Here is an 8,980-nt window from a genome sequence, read left to right as displayed (position 1 = left end):
CCACATAATTTACCAGCAGACCACCTCCTCTGCTTCTGCTCTTATTTTGAAATTTCACTCACTGTTAAGTTTCCTGCACTCACTACAATCCAGAGCATATGTTCTGATTCAGACAGCCTCAGTTTGTTTTGCAGCTGCGATGTGAAGGCAGGGGCAAACAGCAATAAACACTGAACTGAAATTTGGTTTGCAGAAACTCAACACTTGGATCAGCAGAAAAATGTGATCAGGACTTCCAAACACCGCTCTAATGGCAATCCATCCATTCAGCCACTCTCAGATATTTTGTTTCTGAAATTTTTAATAAATGTATTTAGACAGATGTCCGCCTGGAGTTCAGGAATTCTGTTGTTGTCTTTTGTCAGTGAACTTTTGGATTTTGCTGGAAAGAAAAGTCCCCATGTGTAACCCGTCTAATTGTTACGCCTGCTGTTCTGCGTTGTGTTTTGGTGTTGAAGCAAGAGGCAGGAGACAGTGTCGAATCTTTGGCTCTTTACTGCACATCTGCAACACAGAGATACATGTTCGATCCGTGCGTGTCACGCGACTGCCCGTAACCCTCTCCTCCGGCCATGCTGAAAGGAGCTGTGTCCTTAATGTACATTAATGTAACGAACCAAATACAACAAATTATTTCAAAACATTGACTTAAACTCTCAAAAAACAAAAAGCACAAAATAAACAATATGTCACTAAAAAACATCAAAACAACTTATAAGAACAATAAATGAAAGACTGCATCTCCAAAACATAAAAACATCTCCATACCTGCAACACAGAGATACATGTTCGATCCGTGCGTGTCACGCGACTGCCCGTAACCCTCTCCTGACGAAGAAAGAAAAGGTGCATGCTGTTACACAAAAGGAGAGACTGACGCGAGTAAACTCTCAAGCCGCTAGCGATACGGACTAGCTTAGCATGCTAGCATATTAGCCGAGTTCTCGGCTATAACTCATTATAATTGTGTATTAATGAACTCGTCCTCCACAAAACTTATCCCAAATGAGTCTCTTAACGATAAACAAAAACGCGGCGGTACGGTCGTATTCACACTGAAGCTTGGGATCCGAACAAACTTTGATTAACTGAGAGCAACGTGGCAGTGACTTACCTCCGGCCATGCTGAAAGGAGCTGTGACCGGGGCACACATGCACGCGCCTACGTCACCACGCAGCGCACACACGCACATGAACGCACACAGACCGAACACACAGATAGGAGAGTGAGATGCAAAAAAATGACATATTTATTCCAAAAAAGAAAGTATTTTGGGTGAAATTCACAAGTGTTTAACACATATGTTACATTCACCCCCCCTGAATTTCACCAAAATCACTACACATCTGAATGGTACTGCAGTACCAAGAGGCACAACGATGCTGAACTACCATCACCTCCGGAACAGGCAACCCAAGGATCTTATCCCATAGTTCAGTTAAAAACTATCCATAAATGGATTAAAAGAAGTTGGATAGGTTGATCAGGCCTCCAACCCTTTCAGAACACAAAGGTGCAGCCTACACCTCATCAAACGTGGTCCCATAAAGACGCCCAGGGTGGGTGTCATGATGCCTCAAGCAAGTACAACACATTCATAATACGCAATGGGATGACCCAAAAAAAACAGTCTATGTCAGAGGCCGAGCCTCCCGTGGCGGTAACAGGCCCCATGTAATAGGCTTCTGGACCATGTTTTCTATCAGCCTGTTGACTGACTTTACCACCCGACCTGCTCTGGTAACCACTCTGCTTCGAACATTGGCATGGTCAGAGTCATGTCTTGGCAAGTTGGATGGCTGCCCAGTATACGGCTGACCAGAGGTCTGATTGATGTCTGAACCAGAAACAGGAACAGTCTGCGGAACAACAGCGTCCCCATGACAGGCACCTGGAACAGAATCTGTGCCAGACTGTGTCGAATCAGAGGTAGCGGAACAGTCAACCGGAGTAGGAAGAGCAAAGTGCTGGGCCTGACCAGAAGGGCTTGCTGAAGTGTGCGTTGTGCAAGTCTGAGAGTCAGGTAGGGCATTGTCCACATCCGCACCATCACATGAACCATGCTGACGATCCGTGGACTGTGAGGCACGCTCTCCTGCCACAGAATCCACATCCACTCCATGGCTCAAATCCGAAAGGACCCACAAGGAAGTCCTTGCTGCGGTAGACTCTGTCTCTAGACTGCCAGGGTCCTCCAGATCCCCACAATCACTGAGATCCCCCTCACTGGAGAAAAAATCTAGGGACTGACTTCCCAACGAATCCTGGACAGGAAGGAAACTCACGTCCAACAGAAGGTTTCTGTGTACAACCTTACTCTGGCCTGAAGAGTCACTGATCCTGTAAATGTGGGTCCTGGGATGCCTCTCCACAACAGTGTAAACCTGAGGCTCCCACTTGTCTGCAAGTTTCTTCTTGCCCCGCTCGCCTTTATTGGCAAGCAGGACGCGATCCCCAACGTTCAGAGACACACCTTTGATTTTCTTATTGTATTGACGAGCCTGATGCTCCTGCTCATTGCTGGTGTGCTCCCGGGCGATCTTGGCAGCCTCAGACAAGTATGACAGAAGAAGCTTGGAGTAGCCGTTAAAGTCCACCACAATGGGATCATGCAAAACAGACTTGAACATAACGTCGACCGGTAGTCGTGGGACACGGCCGAACATCAAGTAGAATGGGGCATATCCAGTAGTCTCGTGAACAGTTGCATTATAAGCAAAGGTCAATGTCTGAATCTGCTGCGGCCATTCCTGTTTGGCTCTGAGAGGGAGAGCTCGCAGCATGTTGCCAAGTGTGCGGTTGAACCGCTCCGTGCCCCCATTGCCCATAGGGTGATAAGCCGTAGTGTGAGACTTGGCAACGCCCGAAATCTGCAGAAGCTCAGAAAATAATTCACTCTCAAAGCTGGGACCTTGGTCTGAGTGAATACGCTCAGGGAAACCATATACACAAAAAACACAGTCCCATAGCTTTCTGGCAACCTGCTTGGCAGTCTGATTCTTGCACGGGAAAGCAAAGGCCATTTTCGTGAAGTGGTCAGTTGCCACAAGCACATCAACAGAGCGCTTCTTTTTGTCCTCTGCTGACCAAAAGTCAATGCAGATGAGCTCCATGGGAGCAGAGGTCTTAATGCTCTCTAATGGGGCTCGTGCTGCAGGCTCTGGAGTCTTGGCAAGTATGCACCTTCCACAGCACCGAACATGCTCCTTCACATCCCTCTCCATATTGGGCCAGAAAAAACGTTGCCTTGCTAGGTGGAGGGTGCGAACTTGACCCTGGTGCCCTGCCAAATCGTGGACACCTTTCAAGGCCTGCACCCGTAAATTCACTGGCAACACCAACTGGAGTCTCTTTGTTTTGCTCACAGGGTCTCTCGTCTCCCTGTAGAGAATGCCATCCCGAACCTTGAGCCTCTCCCAGTGCTTCAATAGGGCCAGTGCCCTGGAATCCATACCATGTCTCTCACGCCTGGAAGGGTGCCTCCTGCGGGCTACGAGTGGCAGGACAGCGGAGATGACGGGATCTTGAAGTTGGTGGTCCTCCAGCTCATGTAAGGTAAGTGATGGCAGTACATCATTGCCAACTGGTTGCAACTGCTGAACAAGGTAGAGAAGGGAGGCAGCTCTATTCTCCGCAGCGGTTTCCCAGTAATCATGGTGAACCAAGGTAGCCGTGACTTCCGACGAACTGTAGGAATCTTCTGAGGTCAGAGCTGGAACAGGTTGTTGGGCAACCTGAATATTTTGGACACCAAACCTGAAAGCGTCCTGCACCTCATGAGCCGCCGCACCTTCTGCATTCCGCACCAAGTGCTCGTAGGGCTCCTGAAGCAAGCGCCCACCAATAGAATAGGTGAAGGGGTCACGACTAAGTGCATCTGCTACAACATTCTTTCGACCTGGGATGTACCTCAAATCAAAGTTGTAGGATGACAGCTTGGCCACCCACCTTTGTTCATAAGCGTCCAGCTTGGGTTTGGTCAATACATGAACGAGCGGGTTGTTGTCAGTCCACACTGTGAACTGGTGCCCCTTCAACCAGTGGCTGAACTTTTCAGAGATGCTCCACTTCAGGGCCATGAACTCAAGGCGATGGGCTGGGTATCTCTGCTGTGACCTGCTTAGTGCTTTGCTCGCAAAAGCAATAGGGCGTGCCTTATCCCCGTCGATAGGCAATTGTGATAAAACCGCTCCCAGTCCATCCAGAGAAGCATCCACAGACAAAATAAACGGTCGTGAAAAGTCAGGGTGAGCCAACACGGCACAGTTAAGGAGGTCGTCCTTCAGTTTATGAAAGGCCTTGTCACATGCAGGGCTCCAATCTGCAGCAGTCAACTTCCTGAACATGCCAGCACCCCTCCCAGCGTGACTAGTCCGTCCCTTCCTCTTCTGACCAGCCGTCAGAGCAAACAGAGGCTTGGCAATGGCTGAGCAACCAGGAATGAAGCACTGATAGAAAAAGACCATTCCTAAAAAGGACTTAATCCTTTTCACAGAAGGAGTGCAACCATCCTTCTCCATTAGAGCCTCCTTTGGCATCTTGGAAATCACTTCCACCTTAGCTGGGTCCACAGCCACTCCGGTCTGGTCGATGACATGACCAAGAAACCTGACTGACTTCCGCAGCAGATGACACTTCTTTGGACTCAACTTGAGATTGTTGTCTCTCAACCTTTGAAAAACAGCTCGGAGCCGGCACAGGGCTTCCTCTTCAGTGGGAGCAAAGACCAGGAGGTCATCCAAGTAGCAGAGCAGACTGGTGAAGTTGAGGTCACCAAAGATGTTCAGCATCATGCGCATAAATGAAGCTGGGCTATTGCAGAGCCCTTGTGGCATCCGGTTGTATTCGTAGAGGCCAACAGGCGTTGTGAAAGCGGTGTACTTCTTATCCTCCTCACACATTGGAATGTTGTAAAACCCAGAGGTTAAGTCCATCGTGCTGAAGAAGGCATTGCCCCCAAGCGCGGCAAGGCAATCCGCTTGGTGAGGGAGTGGGTGCGCATCCTTAAGAGTCCGCGCATTCAACCACCTGAAGTCCGTACAAATCCGCAATCCACCATCCTTTTTCCAGACCATGACGAGGGGGGATGCATACTCGCTGATGGATTTGCGAATAATCCCTTTCTCCTCCATGTCAGTGAGTACCTGCCTTAGTTGTTGGTAATGAGCAGGGGGTACTCTTCTGTAAGGCATACGGAATGGGCGTTCATCAGTCAGGTGGATCCGATGTACAAAGCGTTTAGCTTCGCCACAGTCAAGCGGGTGTCTAGAGAAGATGTCCTCATACTGCTCAATTAGCTCAACAAGCTCTCTCTTTGATTGTAAGCTGGCATGGCATGAGTCAATGTCAAGATCACCCAAACCTAGGGAGCACAACCTGTCATTCAAGTCGGCCTCAGTAGCAGCTGGCCCACTGACTGGTACCTGGGCCATACTCGCCATCTTGCAGGAGTCCTGCTGGAAATCAAGGTCCTCCACCGCAAGGCAAGATGAAACGACAGCAACCCTCGAGTTGCGTTTCAAGGTTAGTGGTTTTGAGGAGGGATTGGTCATCTTCAATGGCACCCACCGATCACCCCACATGGATGAGATCACCCGGCCAACAAGAACGTCTCTCGGCCCAGACCCAGAGGTGCACGGTTCCACGATGATCGTGCTGCCTGGAGAGACTGGCACATTGCTGGGTAGCCTGCCCCATACCAGATGTTCACACCGTGGGAGTAGTGTCACAGCACGAGGCAGTTTCACAGTGCCAATTTTGTCGGGAACCTCCTCACCCCTCCATCTGGTGGTGCACGACATCATGTCCAAGAAGTGCTCATAGTCAAGAAGCGAGTGCTTGCTTCCCACAGACACAAGCTTCCAATAGTCATCAGAATGTTTCATAACTCGCATCAGGTACTTGAGAACGTTGGAGCCAATGATGAGCTCATCACGCTGGCCCGACACTACCAAAACTGGTACAATGCATTTCACACCGTGGACAGTAAGTGTCAAGTCATAAACGCACTTTGGGTGGGTCTGCTTCCCACCACAGCCAACCAGCACAATCCGTTCGGCCGACTGCGGTCCACTCACAAGAGCCCCAGCCTCTCTAAGTGACTTCTCGGCCTCTTCACTCATAGTGCAAGCCATAGACCCGGAATCCATCATGCCCCTCAAGTTAACCTTGTCATTCACTGCAACTTGGGTGTAGAACAATTCACTAAATGTAGGCACTACTGCTGGTCCCTGAACCACGACACTGTATCCCTCTGGCATTGTTGAACAGGTGTTGACATAAAGAATTTCGAGATCCGATTCATCATGATTGAGGGTATTAGGTTCATCCCCCACACTGCCCCTCTCCAAGTGTGGGTGATTCAGTTTTCCGAAGGCCAACCCTGCCTCGCGACAGCCCCGGCCTCCCGTCCCTCACGACGACTGTGACAGTCCTTTTTCCAATGACCAGGAGCAAAGCATGCAAGACAGAGATTCTCTCTCCTGCAGTGCATGTGAGTGGAATGACCAGTGTTGCCACAGACCTGACAACTCTTCTTAAGAAAGGGCCCGCGGGTAAAACGCTGCGAAGGTGCAGATGCAGGGACTGTAGTCTGCACATTCTGACATGCAATCACGCGATCCAAGAGGCCGATCAGAGCGCGCATGCCAGTCACATCAAAAGCTTGGGTGTTAGTCGAACCAAGCTCGCAACCAACTGACTGCTGACTAGATTGAGTGGACACAGTGTACGTTGGTGACTGTTGGAACTGAGGAGTAGGAGTAGGCACCGGACAAGAAGACACTGACGTCCCAGAAGGACAGGTTGTCGAAACATCAGCTAGAACAGGAGTGAAGCAAGCTGCTGTGGGCGAAAGCTGACAAGTAAGGTTTGAGGCTGGTGCTGTAGGCTGAGACTGCAAGGCGACACTGGCCTGCCCAGGCTGTGATGCCATCGCTTCTTGAGGCACAATAGAGCAGTTGTGGCTAACCTCTCTCCTCTGTGAGGTGTGGAAACTGCCCTGACTGCGTGCCCTGAGTTCACGCTGGAAGCTATCAATGCGTTCTTGAACCTCAGTGGTTGTCCACTCCTCAGCTGCTTTGATGCTGAGCCTGTTCAAGAGGATGGGGTCAGGGCAATACTTGATGAACATCATCGAGACCTCACGCCCTGGATCCTCAACATTACGCCCCTGCCTACGCAAGCACTCGTCAGCAGCGTCAATAGCATTGTTTAGCCTTATCCAATATTCCATCACTCCCTCATGTTGTAATGGTTTCGTGTTATAGAAGTCAGCCATAGGCATAGAAGAGTAAGTCAATACACTAAAGTGCTGTTTCAGAATGTCAAATATCAAATCAGGAACCTGGACATGGTCAAGTGAGGGGTTGTGACGTAGGGTAACCCTCACTACATCCTTAGCCTTCCCCATCAACCTAGCCAATATGTCACGTGATCGCTGATCTGTTGGTGTGTTGCGTTTTACAAAGTACATTTCCATCATTTCAACCCATTCATGAATGGAAAATTTATCACTGCCATCACCCCTGAAAACTGGTGGCTCCTTGACGTCTGATTGCAAGACGAGTTTCACCCCAGACAAATTTAGCTCAGGGGGTCCCTGCTCAGCCTTAGAGCTTTCAGTAGGCATACTGGTCCCCTTATCACCTTGCAGCTGGGCTACAATGGACTGACCAATCTGATTGGCCAAATCTGAGATGAGTGTACTCAACTCAGCACTGCCAGCTGTCTGCGGGGTCTGAATGTCACAGGGGGGAACCTGGAGACGAGTGGAACAAAACTTGGGAGCAAATGACACACCAACTTTAGGTGTCTGAACCCCATCCCCAAGAAACCACCCTCGCCCCATACCAACATTAGAGGAAACCTCCCCATCAGGAACACCAGTTGCCTCTGAACCAGATGCTGACTCCATAATGATGAATAAAGCACAATCACAAGAAACAAGATTCCAAATAGTGCAACTGTACAAAAGCAAACACAGTATTCTTAACTAACACTTAATGTTATTCAGGATGAGAATTGAGCAGATTAAATGTCCAAGCTCATTCAAAAAGTCCCACACAAGTTAGGAAAAGCAACCAACTTGGAACGAGGGCAATTGTGAAGAGCTCCCCACGGTGATCGAGATGACGTCGATGCTTGATGAATCCAAAGGGTCACGGCACCAATGTAACCCGTGTAATTGTTACGCCTGCTGTTCTGCGTTGTGTTTTGGTGTTGAAGCAAGAGGCAGGAGACAGTGTCGAATCTTTGGCTCTTTACTGCACATCTGCAACACAGAGATACATGTTCGATCCGTGCGTGTCACGCGACTGCCCGTAACCCTCTCCTCCGGCCATGCTGAAAGGAGCTGTGTCCTTAATGTACATTAATGTAACGAACCAAATACAACAAATTATTTCAAAACATTGACTTAAACTCTCAAAAAACAAAAAGCACAAAATAAACAATATGTCACTAAAAAACATCAAAACAACTTATAAGAACAATAAATGAAAGACTGCATCTCCAAAACATAAAAACATCTCCATACCTGCAACACAGAGATACATGTTCGATCCGTGCGTGTCACGCGACTGCCCGTAACCCTCTCCTGACGAAGAAAGAAAAGGTGCATGCTGTTACACAAAAGGAGAGACTGACGCGAGTAAACTCTCAAGCCGCTAGCGATACGGACTAGCTTAGCATGCTAGCATATTAGCCGAGTTCTCGGCTATAACTCATTATAATTGTGTATTAATGAACTCGTCCTCCACAAAACTTATCCCAAATGAGTCTCTTAACGATAAACAAAAACGCGGCGGTACGGTCGTATTCACACTGAAGCTTGGGATCCGAACAAACTTTGATTAACTGAGAGCAACGTGGCAGTGACTTACCTCCGGCCATGCTGAAAGGAGCTGTGACCGGGGCACACATGCACGCGCCTACGTCACCACGCAGCGCACACACGCACATGAACGCACACAGACCGAA

General features: G+C 49.1%; 1 long non-coding RNA gene across 1 annotated transcript; it reads right to left on the bottom strand.

Moving 5' to 3' along the window:
* Positions 1-477: 477 nt before the first annotated feature.
* Positions 478-8,659, bottom strand: LOC113006960 (uncharacterized). Its single transcript, XR_013902575.1, has 4 exons — positions 8,538-8,659; positions 8,088-8,361; positions 769-828; positions 478-592 (listed from the first exon to the last, which is right to left on the bottom strand). It is a non-coding gene; the product is annotated as an uncharacterized LOC113006960 (long non-coding RNA).
* Positions 8,660-8,980: the final 321 nt, after the last annotated feature.

Source organism: Astatotilapia calliptera, chromosome 17, assembly GCF_964374335.1.
Source record: "Astatotilapia calliptera chromosome 17, fAstCal68.1, whole genome shotgun sequence".
Lineage (NCBI taxonomy): Eukaryota > Metazoa > Chordata > Actinopteri > Cichliformes > Cichlidae > Astatotilapia > Astatotilapia calliptera.
Note: the sequence above shows the minus strand (reverse complement) of the source record. Positions and strands in the feature narration are given on the sequence as shown.